We start from the raw sequence: 19,876 nt of genomic DNA, 5'->3' as shown, positions 1-19,876 counted from the left end.
TGTCAAGTGGGACATGGACATACATATAGTAAGCTATGCAGATGGCACTAGGAGTCCACAGAAGCTCTATAACTATGCATTGCAGGTGTGATCAGTATTCCAGGGTAATTGCAAGCAAACATGCATGCAAACAAAGCTACAGTAAACAGGGCTGCATGTAGTCCATTGTACAACAAACAAGCTGTACCACTTCCAGTAGGTAACACTGCAAATATGCAGGCACTATGCACATGTACATGGAAATACATGGGTCAGATGGCTAGGGTCCAGTCTCAGCGCACACAAGTGTACAGACCATGTACTGTCAGGATGTACAATAACTGGATGGAAACCCATGTGCTCATACCTGCAGTAATACACATGTCAAATAACAGACACTGAGCCTTCACTCAGTGGTTCCATACTTAGTAGGATGTATGCTACCTGGCCTGCCACCACTGTATCCCTGACATATATGGAGACTCTCCCTCCTGTGACAGTTAGTTTTGCGTGTTGGGGCTGTCTAGCATGGTATGAGATGTGAGCATGCAGTGCTAGGGTGCTCCTGTGTGTCCTGTACCAGTCGTGTAGTACTGCACACATATCAACATCCTCAAACATCTGCATTGCAGAATCCAGTGTGGGCAACATGCCACTTGCAATTTACATGTCCATCATTGTGTATTACTACATTCATTACCTTATTCCCTGTGCTACCTATGTATGTAGCCTTCTGTTGACATCATTGCCACCAGTATGCCAACATGTGCAGATGATACACTATGGTAATTACCATGGGTGTAGACAACAGTACATGACAATCACACACTTACTGCATCAGGCATGCTGTGATATACCCACAATTAATTCAGCACACAGTACTGTTAACAACATGATACTATTACTACACATCTATGTGGTCACCCTGTGCATCAGCAACATGTTAACCTGTACCTGCACAGTTGTTACAGATTGCAGGAGGTGGCACAGTTTCATCATATGCACAGGGTGTGAACTTGGTATGCCTGAGTCAGCCACCGATACCACCGATTGACATGTATGTGTATGTGTGTTGGTGAGGGACAGCAGTAGAAGGTAGGGCAATGTTGCAGTGTGTGCGTGTATGCGGTAGCCCTAGGTGTTGTCAATTTGCATGTGTGTATGGATGCACACAGTTCCACCTCATGGCTGCCATATACTGGTGTTTGTGGACAGCCACAGACTGTACCTGCCAGTTCATACAGATCAGTGTCTCTGGCCACGGACACGGTACCTGTGCCTTGCAGGGGTGCTACGGACCGTATCCAGTACCAACCCAGACTGGGTACTGTCATCAGAAGCAGGTGTTCGTTGACTGGACACAGATCCCTGTCGGGCCTGGCCAGAGCCATATGCACATGGTCTCCTGGGGCGGTCTGATGACAGCACAGACCCAGCATTGCTGGGGCTGCTGCTGCCACTACGGGGGCAGCCGCAGCCCTGTTGTCGTCCGCGACGACTGCCAGCTGCTGCTGTTGCTGGCATACGGCCACGTCGATGCCTCAACCGCCCACCATCGCCCTGGCTCATGGACATGTAGTTGTGGAACTGATCTAATATGTCCCCACAACGTCTGTCTATGACATCGGTGAAATCACTGATGGCAGCCGCAATGTCACGCATACTGCCAGTCATGGCTGTACGACATGCTGTCAGCTCCCTCAGACCCTGTCTGGTGTACCGTTCCATACGTGTCTGTACCTGCATGACAGCCCGAAACATAGCTGAGGTTGTAAGACCTCTGTGGGCACGTCTGACAGGGGCAGTATGCCCACGGATGCTCCCACGAGGACCCCTGGACATCTGTCTGTGTGGTACCATCTCTGGGCCATGCCCATGGCTGCTGTGTGGGGAGGCATGTGCCACAGATACCACATTACTCTGGTCAATGCCCACTGTATGCTGTCCATCACCTAGGGACATTGGTGACAAAGGGTGTATTGGCAGGATAACTGTGCGCCTTGATGGGGTCGACAGCTGTGTACTGTCAATCGGCTGACCAATGGCGGACCCTGGCATACCTTCCTGTGCCATTACACAGATGTCATCATTATCAGTACCCACGGCACCTGATTCAGGTTCCCTGCTACATGACACCAGAGCAGCACCAGAACCTGTGGGAGGGAAACAGGAAACACAGTTTACAATGTCTACACATTACCAGTGATGCACACATGCACACATGCACACATGCACACATGCACACATGCACAGGTGCACACATGTACATGCACACGTGCACACATGCACACATGCACACTTGCACACATGCAGAGGTGCACAGGTGCACAGGTGCACACATGTACACATGCACACATGCACACATGTACACATGCACACGTGCACAGGTGCACACATGCACACATGCACACATGCACACGTGCACACATGCACATGTGCACATGCACAGGTGCACACATGTACATGTGCACACATGCACAGGTGCACACATGCACACATGCACATGTGCACACATGCACACATGCACACGTGCACACATGCACACAGTTTCACACAATTGTACAGTACTCAGTATGCGTGATATCAACACACAGACACAGACACACCTACATGCATACAAAGAGCACTACTAAGTGAGCCAAATAGTACTATTACTATCAAAACTATTACAGGAATTGTTAATACACACTCACCAGCATGGATAGGCTGCATTGCTGTTATACCAGAGGGACCTGCAGATGTGAAGAAACTAATGTCAGTGGGCACAACTGTGCCATTGTTACTGAGTATGATACAGGTCAGTAGTACAACAGTCACCTTTCACAGGTCAGCTGCTAATATTGAGGATATCACACTTGCACATTAAATACTATGGTGACAGCTACAAACCAAGGACACACCTCACACATGCATTAACTACCAGTGTACACAACAGTCAATTATACATATGGCATATTACCTGCACGTTCACTGTCTTGCTGCTGCGTGGCTCCAGCCTCCATCATAATGCATGTCTGCTGCTGTTGTTGTTGCTGGCAGACTGGAGCCACTACACTCATGAGTAGTCCCTCCAGTCTGGTGAGTGGGGGATGTGTAGCCACCCCACCACCTGTGGCGACCTGTTGCCTGTGGATATCCGACGCACGCTGATGGACATGTCTGATTAAATCACTGCAGTGATGTCGTACCTGCTCATATGTCCTATTATGCGTGCCTATGTCATTTACCCAACAGACAAGGTCTTGCCACAGTGAAGCCCTCTCCTGCTGATTCTGGCTGGTGCGAGAAAAGAGTATTGCATAATCCCGCACCAGGCTCTGGTGTATCTCCTCATCCTCAGCTGTGGAGTAAGTGGGATTCCGCGGGTGGGCCATGTACCTGAGAAAGAAAATAACCTGATACCAGCAATATATGTCAGCAGAATTTGGCACACATACTACACATGCTACTCGACTGTTATGATACAACATATCTCACATATATAGCATCTGTCTGTCTATTGGTGGATACACATGTAAATGGCCAGGTATCAGTGCTCAGCAAGCAACTGTGCAACAGTACCTGGCACACTCCATATGACATACTACCAAACCCCAGCAGTCAGAACACTGATTCAGGTCAAGAGCACCTCCTCACTCTGGGGGTTTGTATCTAGGTACTGTATGGCCTACATCATCAACTACTGTGAGCTGACCACACACTGATTGCCCTGGATATACATATCCCACCTCCACCACCAGCACAAACGACTATAGTGAATAACATTACAGATGCAAACTTTACACTTTGTAACAGTGACATGGTATCCTTTTAGCCCACTGGGCCAGTGGCAGATGCAACCCACAATGCTGACCCCTACACAATTGCTTTCTACAGACATCTCCGAGAATGCATGGATCATGCAATCCCATATATGACCAAGACACTCTCCACAAAGGGACAGCATCCTGTCTGGTGGACCCCAGCCATAGACAGATTGTATTACAGAAGATGGAAGCTACTGCAAGACAGAGCATAATTCCATAAAGGGAGGGCATGTCTGAGCAGCACTAGTAAGGATCTATTTTCCATCATACAAACATCCATGGGGAACTTTGAGAGGGAAATCAAGAGGGACACTACAGATAACCAGAAGGCCTTCTTCAGTTATGTTAGCAACCTGGTCAGGATCCATCCTCTATGCCCATAGTTAGTACACAACAACAAATATTTCACTGACACCACAGATATTGACAACATTGTGGCAGACAGGTTCAGTGCAGGTGTCACCCCCCCTCTTCCCAAAATAAGACATAGTTATCCCAGCTGACTGTAACCTCCCTGTCATCACAGATGTCCAGGTGAGAGCCACCCTCAGGACAGCAGAATGCACAACATGAATGGGACCTGATGGTATCCCCAGTTGCATGCTACATAAACTCTGACAGGAGCTAAACACACATATAGAAGTGCTATGTAACACTAGCCTGTCTACAGGATATGTACCTGTACACTGGCGCACAGCAGCAGTGGTTCCACTCCACGTAGGAGGCACCTCAACATACCAATACAATACAACACAATACATTACATTGCAATACAATACTATACAATATGCTATTGCCCCTGGGACTACAGCAGCGTACTGTTCTGCTACCCTGACCATTGTGACACATGTGGTGTGATGGTACCTGCTGCTGTCACACAGTTACACAGGGTGACTCATATGGCATATTACCTATCTGACTAACATTCAGCAGGGGTATGTGTGACATGTACTCATGGGGAGTCTTGCTTCTTAACACTGTGTGGTTTATTGCAGGGTATGTCTTATCTGTGGGTAGGAACTTTACCTCCACATGTGCACTCTATTGCAGTGGCACGGACAACACAAAGCAGTCATTTAGGTTGTGGATGGTGTGAGGTGTTACTATGGTTGTTGGACATCTGTCATGGGTGTGACTTACATATGTAAATCCGGGAGTGGTAACCTCTATGTGGGTAGTATATGTGTACTCTGTGGTGTTGTCAGTCACTGTGCATTGGTAATGTGTTTGAGTGCATTGTCACAGTGTTGTACATGTCACTGTGTCCTTCTCCATATCTGTAGCTGTCATGTGAGGTCCATACCATGGCATCCATTATGTGGTGTGGAGGGTACGCCGACCTACATGTCCATAGCTGACACACCATGTTCGCTGACACATACCATGTGCAGGTATTCCAGGGATAGTGTGCCACTGTGAATATCATTGGGGCCACTATTGTACACATTTATGACCCTGTTCACCCCTGACACATGCAGTGGTGGGCAGCCAATCACATATCTGGTGGTTACTGGTGTAGGTGATTTGGAATGTGGTATGGTACTCGGTTTTGACACTGGTGTTCACTCCATGCCTTTGTCACCAGGCACCTGTTGCAATACATCTGTACACATGTGCCTCACTCAGAATTTATATACATCTCTCTCTCTCTCTCTCTATATATATATATATATATATATATATATATATATATATATATATATATATATATATATATATATATATATATATATATATATATCTATATGTATATATATATATATATATATATATATATATATATATATATATATATATGTGTCTGTATACATATACACATATATATATATTGATGTACATATATTGCTATAGATGTGGAGAGGGGGGACACAGAGGGGGTGAGAGTGACAGAGGGGGTGGGACAGGGTGTGTTGAAGGTCATCATATACAGTCATACCTGTAGATAGTCAGATCAGTCTGTCTATGTATATGTATCTACATATATCTATATCTGTATGTGTGCATTACATATATATGTTTGTACAATATTCTATCTACATCTGTCTATGTATTCCTACATCTCTCTCTCTATGTATGTATACATATATGCATGTCATATATATATATATATATATATATATATATATATATACACACATACATATGTTGACATACATACGTATCCATATGATAGACAGGTATATCAACATGTTTGTCTACCATACTGTATACACACACTAACATACTGCTAAACATACATAACTGTGAAACCTACTTTGTACATGGCACTACAACCTACAATCAACCAACATTGATATGTGCACATAGATGCTCTCACATACAAATGTATGTACAGCCTTCACTGATAGTTGCTGTATGTCCCCTGCCCTTTACACATCTTCATATACATATGGATACAGACCAATGACACATATGGAGGGTTCACAGTATGTAGACCTTTATAGTATTACTTTACATTACCTGTGTTTGTCACAGCTGCTTGTGTTGCCATCTGGTTCTCTGTCCTGCTGCTCCACTTCCCAGTTGTCAGCTTTCAGGTGGCTGTTGCTGAGCAATTTGTTTGTGTCTGCTTAATTGCAATTTTCTCTGTCTCTGTCACTCTCTCTCTCTCTCTCTGTCTGTCTGTCACGTCCTTCTCAGGGTGCAATGAAAGTATTGCATGTGTGGACTGGGAGTACAGCATACTTTTGTAGGTATCTGCATATGCCCATGTCGTGGCCTCTGCACCAATTGTTAGCCAGCATTTGCTAATTGCATGCAGCCAGTTGTGTACTGATTGCAGTTCTCACTGTGATTTCAGAACAGTGCTATAAAAAGGTATGTGAGATAGGCGTAGCCCTTTCAGATTTTAAGGGCAGGGACCATGCTTTTATGCTGTGGACAATGTTCTGTGAGTGTAAAGGTTGGTATCTCTCTCATATTTCCAGGTGTGTTGTAGATTAACATTCCTCCATTCATTTCTCCAGTTTCCTGTACTAACTGTGTATGTACACTGACACCTACAACTACTACCACTGTTAATGTGTGTGTGTTTGCTTTCCTTTCACTTTTGCTTGCACTTTGTTGCTAAGGCTTCAATATTTGCCCTTTACAGTCACTACTTGTATGCCTGCTAGGTGTCCTGACTGTAGTGTGCTGCTGTAGCTTTCCTATTTTCCATGTACATTCACACCTTGGAATGCTTGCTATATCTGCTAGGGTGTTACAGCATGCAGTGTGGTCTGGCCATGGTGTGGGCCTTGACATCTATTAGGGTATTTGAGTATGCTGCTGAGCAGGCCCCAGAGACTTTCAGGTTCATCTGTTATCTGCCTCATGGAATGGTACATATCAGTGGGGTACACCCATTAAAATGTCTGGTATGCTGCAGTTGTGACTGTGGGTTAGCATGAGCATATGTATTACTACACTTTTTCTGCCATGCAAGTGGTGAATACTTTCAGGACTCCATAGTTACCATTGCATGTGTTACACCTTTCTGCCTACCATTTGTACATTTCACATGGAGTCTGTGGGGCATCCCTGTAGGTCATTCACTGTTGCTATGTCTAGGCTCTTAACTATTCAAATATGGTGGTGTCAGACCCGTCATGTGTACAGATATTTGCAGGTTGTCCACATTTCTGCCTTATATTTTGGTCAATATCTCATGCACACCTTTTTCTGGCAAATCACTCTGGGCTCAAGTCAGAATATGGTGACAAACATTCAAGTTTCAGACTTCATACCCTTCCAAACACCCCACAAAATGCAGACCCTGTTACTCTCTGAACTGTCTGCATTTGTTGTAACATTATTTGTAATGTGTCCCTGGTTTTGGGCCTTTGCTCCACATATTTTATTACTTGGTCCAGATGTGTTCCTGTAAGAGGTTGTGGGGTATGGGCAGTGATTATCCTGCTGTGAGTATGTGTGTGGCTTGCAAGGTGCTATAGTGACATTATTACCTACTAGCTACCAACTAGCATGGCTGTTTCTGTTCACACACTACTATTATGGAAATCCACTAGTTTTGATAGTAATTCTAAATGGCATGCTTTGTGTACTACACATCTATATTCCCTTTACATTCATTCCTACTATTACATGATATATTTATTTTAGCACAATGCTCTTGTATAAGATTCATGGCTTAGTGGTAAGTCATGCAGACTACTGGGTCCTGGGTTTGGGACTACCAGTGGGATTTTATTTTGCTTCTGAACTGACTACAAGACCTGTCAATCAAAGTGACTAAGGCACTTTTATGCAGTTGTAACCAGGTTAGCGCTGGTTTGCACTGAGCTCACACATGCGTACTGGTGTTTAGCTCAGCGCACACAAGCGCACACCTGCTTACAACCGCTTAAATATGCTTACTCTTGCGCACATCCGCGCTATTTTCTTTGAAAGAAAAGAAAATGGGGAGACAGGAAAGTGGTGAAAAAGGGGTCACAAAGAGGGTAAGACAGTAGGGAAACAAGCTTGGGATGTGCAGGAGGGATGTAGGTAAGGCCCATAGCTGCCCACTTCTTCATCAGCAACAGCTGTGCATATGTATGTAATTTGGTGTGACATTTGAAACCTTCCACCCCTGAGAGAGGTGTCAGGACAACAATAATACTTGTTGTACAGCCAATTGTAATTGATAGGTTCCATGTTCAGCAGACATGTGTGCGGAATGGGCAGCTATGTATGGGGCATAATTTTTTTGTGGGTACAGAGTGCCCTTTTTTTTTTTTCAGGTGAGAGTGGTATGTCAGGTGAAGGAAGTCGGTACAGCTGGGGAGGTAGGTTGGGTAGGTAAACAGACAAGACAACAAGACGCATACAGGGGTGGTGTATGACACGTGTGGGGGGGTTACACAATTGACGGGGACGGAGGTTTGGATATCCAGAGCCCATGAGCCCACAGATGGCAACAGTGGAACTGATATCCCCACCTATAGGCAGTTGCCACTGTTCCTTCACTGCCCAGGACGGGGCTGTGCTGGGGGCTGTGTAGGTGGGGCAACAGGCATGCCCGTTAGTTGTGCCACCCGTGCCTCGAGCTGGCATAGGGGCTTGAGAACAGAGTCCCGAATCTCCCTACGCACCACAGTCCGGATGCTACGGAGGGTGAGTGGTGGTTCTCCTCCGGCCACACTTGCAGAGGGGGGGTGAGCCCCATTCCCTGCAGCGCTTCCACCCACAGGTGGCACAGGGCCACCGGAGGAGGGTCCGGACTCAGCACTAGTGCCAGGTGCACTCGCCAGCTGAGGTGGGAGAGGTGGGTCCGCTGGAACCCGCCTTCCCTGTCGTCCTATGTTTTGCATTATGTCATGACAGTTTGGGTTAGTGACATATAATACCATTCACAATTAGTTGTAATAGCATGCATTAGTATTCCCATTAACCAAACACCCAGATATTCACACCATTGAACAGCGTGCATAACACATGCATAATTTGAACAGAAATACACAGTCCAACAACATGCAGGGTTAATTGATGGCAACAGGCCATCAGGTGTGGATGTATGAACAGGGCAGATGCATCAACAGACATGCAAATATATATGACCCAACAGGACAAACGTCCAGGTGTGTTAATTGTGATTGCACATACCATTTTCACGTGGAATGGGTTATATGTGGTTATAGGGTGGGGTAAAGAAAGTAATATTAACACCTTCGAATAACAATACATATGCTGTACATTTCTAATAGCTACAGTTATATACACACTACTGTTCTGACTACAGTTTCCTATATGATAACTATTTCAACTTGGTGATAGGACTGTTACTGCAACATCAATATACATTTTATGGTTCTTCATACACATTCATATCTAGCTTTGTTCAGCTACATCATCCTGCTACATTTGCTTTATATAGCTGTAGACAAGTGTGGATGTTTGTTTTATCAGACAATCATCCTATCTGCATTTTGCAGACTGAGAGCAACATATCCAGATTTTGGGATACACATTCCAGATGCAGCAACACTTTGAACAGATTTAGCTGTTTGGTTTTGAATCTCACATGCATTTCATTCTGTCTTGACTGCAGTATACTTTATTCAGGGGTTATTGCTACTGTATTGCTGGGTTCATGACACTTTTTCACACTCTCTCACTTGCTTTCATTTTACTATTCAGGATGGTACTTACTTCTAGGCTTTATTGACATGTTTTACCTGTAGTTATTACAATCCTTTCCAGCAGTCTCACTTCTGTCATGTTTCAGTATTTCCACAGGGATATATTTCACACATGTGATTTCATCATCTTCTGCAGCTATACTTTTCAGCCTGCTGCAGGTTGTGTACTATTTTCTTACAGGTAGGGCATTTTTATTTCAGAATATATGTCAGACAGTTTCATTTTTCGGTTTAACTTACAGGCTGAAACACACTTTTGTAATCAAGCAATACTTGCATACACTTTCACACTGTTACTTGCAGATTTTATTCCTTACTGACTACACTGCACTCTTTTGCTGACTGTCATACTTTTATATTTCTTTACAGTTACTGGTAGTGGATTACTGACCTGCCTGGTGGCGCAACCGCAACAGCCTATCGCCATAGGCTCTGCGGTTCGCAGAACGGACACCTGCAGCTGTAATATAAATGAAGTAATATTGGAATACACATCTCCATAATATCAGCTAGTTTAATTTCTTACATACATAATTAAATGTTACTTACTCAGTAGTGGGGCGTTGGGTGTTTGCCGGGCCTCCTGGATCCAAAGGTTCAGTTGGTCCTGCTTGTGTCTCTTCAGGTCCGCATGGTGGTGATGGACCTGCTCACCAGTCCTTGGAATCCCTGTGGCACTGGTGAGATTATGAGCCAACCGGTCCCACGCCTCGGCCCTGTATGTTCCCCAGAGGACCTGGCCCTGCATGAGTTGGGCCTCATGATTATGGACTAGGAGCCAGACCATGTACCTGGACTCCTCAACACCCCACCTCTGTGCTCGAAAGCAACTACCCTCTCCTACTCCTGTCATTCTGCCTGCAGGTCAGTTCTACAATCGTTTATGCTGTGTATTCCCGCCTATGGGGCTTATATAGTTCGTTTTTCCCGCACATATCTGTGATTGGCCATTTTGGAATTGTATCAACTTCAGTAAACCTGCATTGTCATGCTCCAGTTTGTATTCATTCCTATATATTAGCTATTATTGCATTTCTAGGTACTGCTGTCATGGCTTAGTGGTTCTGTATTTTGACTATGGTGTATAGTATCCTGGGTTCGAACCTGGCCACTGCTTTTTATTTTTCTTGACTGTCTAGACATGCTGATGGGTGTGTCTGTGTAAAGGCAGTTTTGATACGGCTTGCTCAACGTTGCCCGTCGGCTAGCTTGTTTGCGCGGTGCACAGCTCCGCGTAAACGGGGTACGCTGCTTTAAGCCTCATTTGGCTATCGGCACGCATATTATGCTCAGCTCAGTTAGGGGCACATAGATTTAACGTGTTAGACCACTGCTCAGCTACGGGCACTCATTTTGCACCAGTTAAACCACTGCTCATCTACGGGCAGATGCACTCACTCTGTTAAACTGTAGCCCAGCTATGAGCACATCTGGCATTTTTTATTCTTTTGTTACCTCACATTTATTCAATATAAATGGGCTATTTCATTACATTTTACATAAATTGTGGTTTTATGTGTACATATTTGTCAGGGACTTGTTTCCTGCTTATTTTGCAAAAAAAAAAAAATTGGTGTTGTGAGGGCTTGAACCATGAATGCCTGCTCTTCAGCCAACATCATTGCCACTATGCTATTGCTTCCGGGCTTATTTTGCATATTTAGTTCTTATATGCTTTCCCACTGACTGCTAACTGTAGCTGCGCGACGGGCACACCCGCGCAAACGAGTGCACTCACGGTTAAACATCTTTACAATTTAAAAAAATATATAACATGTTCATTTATATATTTTATGTTCATAGTCTGTGGGGGCATGTTTTGTGTTGTGTTTATTCACATTTCCGTGGACTCTGTTGTGGGTGTTTACTTTGGGCACTTTTACACTTCTGGGGGCGTGTCTGCTTGCAGGGCTTGGCCTACGGACACGCCCCCTACTGTCTTACACGGACCGTGTTAGACTTAGGTGTGATTCAGCATGCTCTCATGAATATGCAAAGCATGCTGACATCACTCCGTTTAACTGCAGCCTCCGTGTAAGAGTTATAATGTTTACATGGAGGCTTCGTGAATCCTTGCCATAGTCTTAACACTTGCTTTAATGTATACATGCTTTCTTACATTGCTTTATTTCCTTCTAGTTTATGCTATCAGAGTGGTTTGACAGACTCATGCAGCTGCCTTACATTGTCACCTTTTTACTTTGCAGTAATTCCTGCAGTACCTATATTTTGAAGGGCCATTATGGCCATAAAAAGGCATATTTTATCTTATCTTGATAATGAATTCATCACTGCCACCACAACATTATATGTAGTTGTAATTATTTTTGAATTTGTTCTACCCCCAAAAATGTGCTGATAGGGTGGACAAAGTAACAAACATTGTATTTTATAGTTAAGCTTTCTCCTGTCTCCTGTGCTGTCTGTATCCCAACAAGATAATATATAATGTTTTGGGGAGCACTTTATATATGGGACATCTGGCACTTTAACAATCTTGCGTGTTACTTGCCTCTGCGCCACAGTGTTTGCTGTTCTGCAGTGTTTGTTTAGACAATACAGCTCAGCAACACCATAAATGATCATAGCATGTGTCAGAACATCAAGTGGTGAAGCTGCTATGCAAAGGAAACCAACATAGTAAGCACACTGATTTCAAAATAAAATATGTAAGATTAATTATTAAAACTGAACATTCTGAAAACCATAAAGGAAGTGGAGGTACAAAGCAGAAGCAACTTCTATAAAAAATCCCCATTTCCTTTCTGTTTTTTTTTTTCATGGACTAAATACAAATATAATACATACCAAAATTATATATACTTTAAGGAATAGCAGCTATTTAACATTTACCATGACATTATACTTTCTGAGGTATGTACAAATAATTATGATTTCATGACCTTCATTTTAAGGTTTTGTGATTATTTGTGCATACTGCTCAAGTCTAATTTCTTGGTAAACATTGATGTGCAAGCTATTTTCTTCGGATTTGCTTCTTCTTCTCCTTCAAGTTGTTCTGTAGATTCATGTGGGGTATTACAATCTCTGGACAGTGTCAGGGATTTTTTTAATGACATTTTCAGGTTTGTATTCATTGTCATATTTTAAACATACTATAACAACCCCCTTCTTCTTTAGCTATAAAATGATGTTGAAAGTTATGTTTTTGAAAAGGAAGGAATTAGCTGCACTGAATCCTACTTATTAGGTTCCCTTGTCTGCCAGTGGTATCAGGTTTTATGACATTCCAGGCCTAGCTTCTTTATCAGCTGTGACTGGCACTGCATAGTCACAAAGCTTTGATGTCTTAAAAAAAAACATTAGGTATATGATGCCATCAAGGGGAAAAGAATATAGATTTAAACGATGATACAAGGAAATCAGCTGTGACTTGTTTCCCCAAAGATTCAATACATTAGTGACTCTGGTGAGGGAGAAAGAAGGGAGGGCTACAAACACCTTACCGCGGGATTTTACTGGACCACTTTCTTAAAATGTGATTGTCAGCATAGCCAGGAAGAAAATGTAGCTCCAATATGCCATGTAAAAAACAGATATGTTACACTTTTTATATGCCAGCATGAGGATCACTTTGAACTCAGGAAAATGCATTCTATGAAGAGGAAATGTGTTTTAAATACATGAGCATGTTCCCCACTATGCATGTGATTTCTTATGTTTGACAAATTCTATAAAGTCCCAGTCAAAAGAATGGGTCTCTGCCTTACTCTTATAGTTTGTTAGGATAGCTTTGTCTCCCAAAGACCCTAGGATGGAATTCCAGGAACAAATGCTGGAATGAATAAATGAATGAATAATGTACTTTTGCTCTGTTTATCCAATATAAACGCTAATGCATATGCACTACACAGTGGACACTACACTCATTTTATCACATGTAACATACACATTAATTATCCATGCATATATAATCAGTGTCAACTTGAGAAATTGAATAGTTCTTATCTAGATTTATAGCCTGAACAATTGTAACATATAATGTGACTTTCTACATCTTTTGTTCTTTAATTGAATTGCACAGTGACACATGCTATAAATGTGTGATATTACTTGTATCTTTTTTACTTCTTGCATTTCCCATATTTGCATTATTCCATCCCCCACTGAATCCACCCAAGCTGATCTGTTTAACAGTGACTAGTGTCTATATTAACTCTCCCTGTGATTACAGCATATAGATGTAGGGGATGGTGCTACATGAAAGCAAATGGCATTTGCTGAGAGCTCCTTTCCAAAGCCCCTTTCTGAAATGCACTCAATTATTTCATGTGCTTATTTTATTACCTTCTTCATGAGATTTTTTTCCTCTTCTGGACATGTTTGGCAGTAACAATAACTTTGTTTTTTAGAAGTTGTTTGTTCACCATTTGAATAGATTCCACTATGAGCAGCTGAAGCTCAATGTCACAAAGATCAGAATTCCTGAACTGTATTTCCTGAAAAAAAGCCTAAACAACACTATATAAGCATTTTGTTGTAGGGAGCAAGCTACCCTGCTCCTACTAATATGGAAGGCAAGCCCCACCCCACACTCCACAAACTTATATTTACCAAATTCATGGTTGAACTAACTGGAAAAAGGAAGAAATTATCCCCAAACAGAACACCATTGCTGATATTCAACTGGCGCAGTTTGCTGACAGGTGTTTCCTATGGAAGAACTCTGATCCTCAGTGGGGTGACCTTCAGGCAAATGATGCTCTAGAATTCAAACTTCATCCACCCATAGGTTACCCATTTGGGCATAGCTGAATTTTGTTTTTTGTGCAGTTCTTGTGGTACACTCAGTAATTTAACATGGAAATCATCTGAAGAAATTATTCACCCAGTAAGGAGTAGACATGTTCAAATGCTGTAATTTTGTGTTTTTGCATATCTGACTCTGCACTATGAACATGTGCATGCACAGGGCAATATAAGTGCTGACAGTTCCTTAGCAGCTGTATCATTACTGTTTTGTTTCTTGCTTCAGTTAGTACTTGACATTTATATCTTCTTTTTGAACTCTAGTTAAACAGAGGATGATTTTAGAGTATTTGTTTCAAAATTTTATGTTGCCATAGGCTAAAGTTAATAACACAATAAAATAAAAAAGAAAAAGTCTTCAGTTTCTCTGGGAAAACACTGTGAATGATTCTTGCATATGCTTAACAATTGGTCTAATTCAAAGGTTGGAATGGTTTTACATGGCACTCCTGCAGAAAATATTATAAAAATGATTTTCATATGGTTAAGGTCTTCACCTCATAAACACAATGCACATAGCTTGATTCTGACCTCAGCTTATTGGCTAAGCTTAAAATGGCCCTTCAGGGCAGTTAATCTAGTATTCAAATGTGGACCTATAAACCTATCAGGACATTCAATTAATATGACAAGAACTCAAGATCTGTTTAAAACCCTAACAAGACTGTTTTTCCTCTAGAAAGAGGACTTTATTTGTTTTTGCTAAGTTTTGTTAGGTTAGCTGTGGCCAGGATCTGACTTTCTGAACAGTCATTATTAATTATTCATTCTTCTTTTCCTTTGAATTCGATTGTGGGAGATTAAATGGCTGATTCTGTTGTTGAATTAAGTCAGTTTGCCTTTTTAAAAAAGACAAAAGTGATGTGGTATGCAATAAGTAGTGATAATGATGTGGTAAAGAATAAGTCTGAAGACAGACAAATTCAAGATTTTCCCTGAGGGCATTTAATTTTCTGGTACTGTACACTTGAAGGCAAAACATTTTGAAGTAGGCCAGTTCTGAAAATTCTAAAGAGAAACAATACAATGCCATAAATTTATTAATGAGGATCCTTCTAATATTATCCGAAGTATTCATAAGTATTATAAGACATTAACAAAAGTGATTTGACAGACTTCAGTTATATCTTGTCCATTTTTTAATTCTAGATAGACTTTATAGCATACCTATAAAAAGTCTCCATTGTATTTAAATGCTGTTAGAGAATGGACCCTGATTGTATTAATGTACAAGAAATGCCCACTGAAAAATGAGTCTGCTGGTTCACGGCAGCATATCAAGCCACCATAGGACTTGGGCAGAAAAAGAAAACTAATGGCCACCATTATTTTACACTTGCTCAGCAGTGCTTCTGCTGTTTAGCAAGTGTAAACTGTAGAAAAGTAAAGTAAAATAAAAAGAACTGTGTGTGTGTGTCTGTGTTTATGTCTATGTGTGAGGGTGTATGCATGTATGAGTGTGAGAGAGAGATCAGCTGAGCTATTATTTTACAGTCACTAAGCAGCGCAGTGTGTGTGTGTGTGTGTGTGTCTGTGTGTGTCTGTGTGTGTTTATGTTGCTGTCTGTATGTGTGAGTGAATGCATGCATGAAAGCAGAAGAGAGAGAGAGAGAGAGAGTGTGTGTGTGTGTGTGTGTGTGTGTGTGTGTGTGTGTGTGTGTGTGTGTGTGTGTGTGTGTGTTTTTCAGAGAGAGAGGGAGAGAAAGTGAAGAGTAAGAGCGACTGAGCGATCCCTGGCAGTATTACATAAGAGCTTTCCGTACCTCTTGACCATATCTCTCAGCACAAGAAATCTGGACAGAGCCGCAAATAATAAGGAAACAAAGGGCTACAAATAGGGATGGATTTTAAATATTGCTCTTATAAACTTACCACAGAATTTAATAATATTGGTGTAGGCACCATGTAGAGCCTACATGGAATGTATCTGTGCACATGGCCATGATCCCCCTCGGCAGCATGCCATGCATATTAATGATGGCGTGCTGCCAAGAGAGCATAGGAAGCGGGATATTGAATCGGTGTAGGGGAGAAGTGTATCGTGGTTGTGGCTGCATACAGGGTGAGGCTTCCTGTACTGCTCCCTGCTACTGTTGACATGCTGTGAATTGGTTCAAATGTGTAATATTTTATTTTAAGGTGTTTCTTTTCTTTATTGTATGTTTGCGTGGTGCAGTACGGAAAGCAGCAATGCCAAGCTGTACTCACATATAGACAGTTGACACCTGCCAGACATCTAAAAATAGAAACTGGATGTCATTAATTATCATAATTACATATTTTTCTTATTTTAAATGTTTTTTTCTGTTTTTTTTTTAATTGTTGTTTGTGCAGTGCACAGTGCCACAGAGCTGAGCCATGCACATACATACACAGCTGACAGTTGCTAGACATGTAAAAATAGAAACCAGATATAATTTATTATTTATGTCTGAGTCTATTTAAGCGCATTTGTACGATGTGCCACTGTGCTTAGCAAAGCTAACACGCAGCCCAGTAGTATATGTGAAGGTATACTAATTTTCATAATATCCAAGGACCTAAATAGGTAGAGATACAGCTTAATGCTTAGTAGGTCCTGGGTTTGAGTACATAGCAGTGATAAGATGTCTGTAATTTCATTTATTATATATGTTTAAGTTTAAAAGCAAATTTGTGAAATATGGCACTGCCACTCTGTACTGAACACTGCTTAAACATGCTAACAGCTACTTCTGTTTGTGCGGTGCTAAGCTCACCTAAAACCCCAGTTGTGCAAGTTTTCACACTGTTTAGCTTAGCTGGTTTGCATGCTACTAAGCGACACGACACTTGTTTAAATGTTGCTCAGTGATGTGTAAGGTCAGGAAAACAGCCTATATTAGGTGCAATAGGTGGGAATTCAGCAACAGTCTTTGGAGTCTTGTCAACTGGTGATACGGCCAGTATTTCTAGTGAAGGTGCAAGCTTTCAGGCACAGAGATGAGGTGTTCAGGAGTCCACGGTTTTGTTGGGCTCCTGGTAAAACAATCATGAACCCAGGCTGCTCCAGGGTAGATTTCAGGGCTCAGAATGTAAAGAAGAGGCCTGGGACTGGTTGGCCAGGGAACTCACCAGTGTCACTCGTATCCCCCGCACAGGGGAGCAGTATCATTACCATTATGATAACTTGAAGACGCGAAAGACGGGAACCTTGGGCACCTGGGTCCAAGAAGCCAGAGCTGGGAATGCCTCACAAATATGTAAGTATGTTTTCCACTTTTTTACCAATATGTCAGCTGAATGCCTACAAAACTGGTATGCATAACGGTATGCTTCTCTACCAACAGCTGTAGCACACACATCTCTATGTAAAGGTTTTTGCTACAGACCTAACCTCTGTGAAGATATAGTCCCCTCACACTAGTAATGTCCAGCACAAGATATCAGAAAGAGGCCCTAATCTACATGAAGGCCTTATATATTGTGCAGTGGTTGCATGTCATTGGCTGATGATAGTGCAAATCAGCTGTGTTGGTTGTAATTAACATTTCAGACCCACAGATTGGTTTAGAGGCAATCACCTGCTGATGAGAAGCATGTTTAAAAGGTAAACAGCTGGCTATGGGGAACCATTCTGTATGAGACTTTCCTTACACAGAGCAAGCTTTTGTGAAGACTTTACTATCACCACATATCAAAAGAGGAGAGCTGCACTCCATCTGGTATGTCACTGATTTTGTGAACAACAGGATGCAGATAGGTGAATTGACTTATGGGGAATAGGAATTACAGCATTAAGCCTGTCTTAGACCTGTGATAATGACATGTAATTGATCTCCTGCTGTTTTATACCTACACAGGACATACGATACATCAGGGGTGCATTGTCTTTTGTCATTGTGGCACACTGGCCTCATTGGACTGTCCCTTTACAGTGATTGTAATAGCACACTTCTATTTGTGTGGCACTGTTCTCATGACATATTATGGGAATACTTGACTATTGCTACAATCTCAGTTGCATCCATGCACTTAGTATATTTGCTCACTGTGGAGTATGACATGTGTGGGCAAGCAGTGCATAGTGCCAGCCATTTTGTCCTTGCTGTATCTCTACATAGTGTACTTCCACGTATGTGATCCTGTAATGTATTCCCCTATTGTTGTCTTTCAGGAATCAAGTACCCTAGACACCATGCACCCTTCTCTGATGCGGAAAATGAAATCATACTGGAAGGACTAAGGCAACATCATCACATCCTACTGTCCAGGTGGAGGCAAAACAGGAAACAGTGGGCTGCATTGTGGGAAGACCTTGTCTGTGATGTGAATGGTACGAGCCGTCAGGGCAGGACATATGAGAATTTTCGACATTGCGCAATGGACATGAACAATGCTGCATGACGAAGCACAGCAGATGGAGCCAGGGATCATGCTGTCACCAGTGGAGGGCCTGCAGCAGAACAGCCACTCTAGGCCACTGAGGAATTCCTGGTAAACTTAGGCACACACGACAGCTCCCAGACATCCATCATACCATACATCATGGAGGTGGGTGCCACAGTTTCCACAGCAGAGGAGCAAGCAGGTAGGCTTATTGTGATCAGCATTGTAATACTGTAGCAGTTAGTGTGTCAGGCTGTACATACTTTTATGAGGCTGTCAGGTCTTTGTTCTTTGGGGGTGGAGGGTTTAATTTCAGTTGTACTCTCATATTCAGAATGTGACCAACACAAGTAACACAGTAGCTACTGTAAATGTGAGCTATAGGGACATATTACCTTGTTGTGCTGCAACATGCGTTGTTACTGACATTACTTCAACCCACAACTTTTCACAGGTCTGTCAAGTATTGGCCAAGGCCGTGGTTCTGCTCCTGTTAAGCATGACACTGTTTTGTTAAGGAACATTTATATTCTATTAAAATTAAGGGCCAGAATAATGCCCTATTTAAGCATACCCTGGGATTCATGAAGCTTGCGCCAGGTGCAGGCATAGTGTCGGCATTCTAACACCAAAGATGGCCACCTAGCGATTCAGGTAGGAGCCGTTCCCATGTGCACTACCTGCGTACATTACGCCTGCACAAATCCTGAGCCTTGTATGCTAATTAACCCATTTACAGCAGTATAGCATGCAAATGAATGTATGTAGCAATTCAGGAAGTGATGCAGGTGTAGTGTAAGCATGCAGAAATGTAAACCATAAAAAACAGTTTACATTTTTTGCAAACATAAA

Source organism: Protopterus annectens, chromosome 1.part2 (assembly GCF_019279795.1).
Source record: "Protopterus annectens isolate FY-2018-M chromosome 1.part2, PAN1.0, whole genome shotgun sequence".
NCBI lineage: Eukaryota > Metazoa > Chordata > Ceratodontiformes > Protopteridae > Protopterus > Protopterus annectens.
This window is presented reverse-complemented; position numbering follows the sequence as displayed.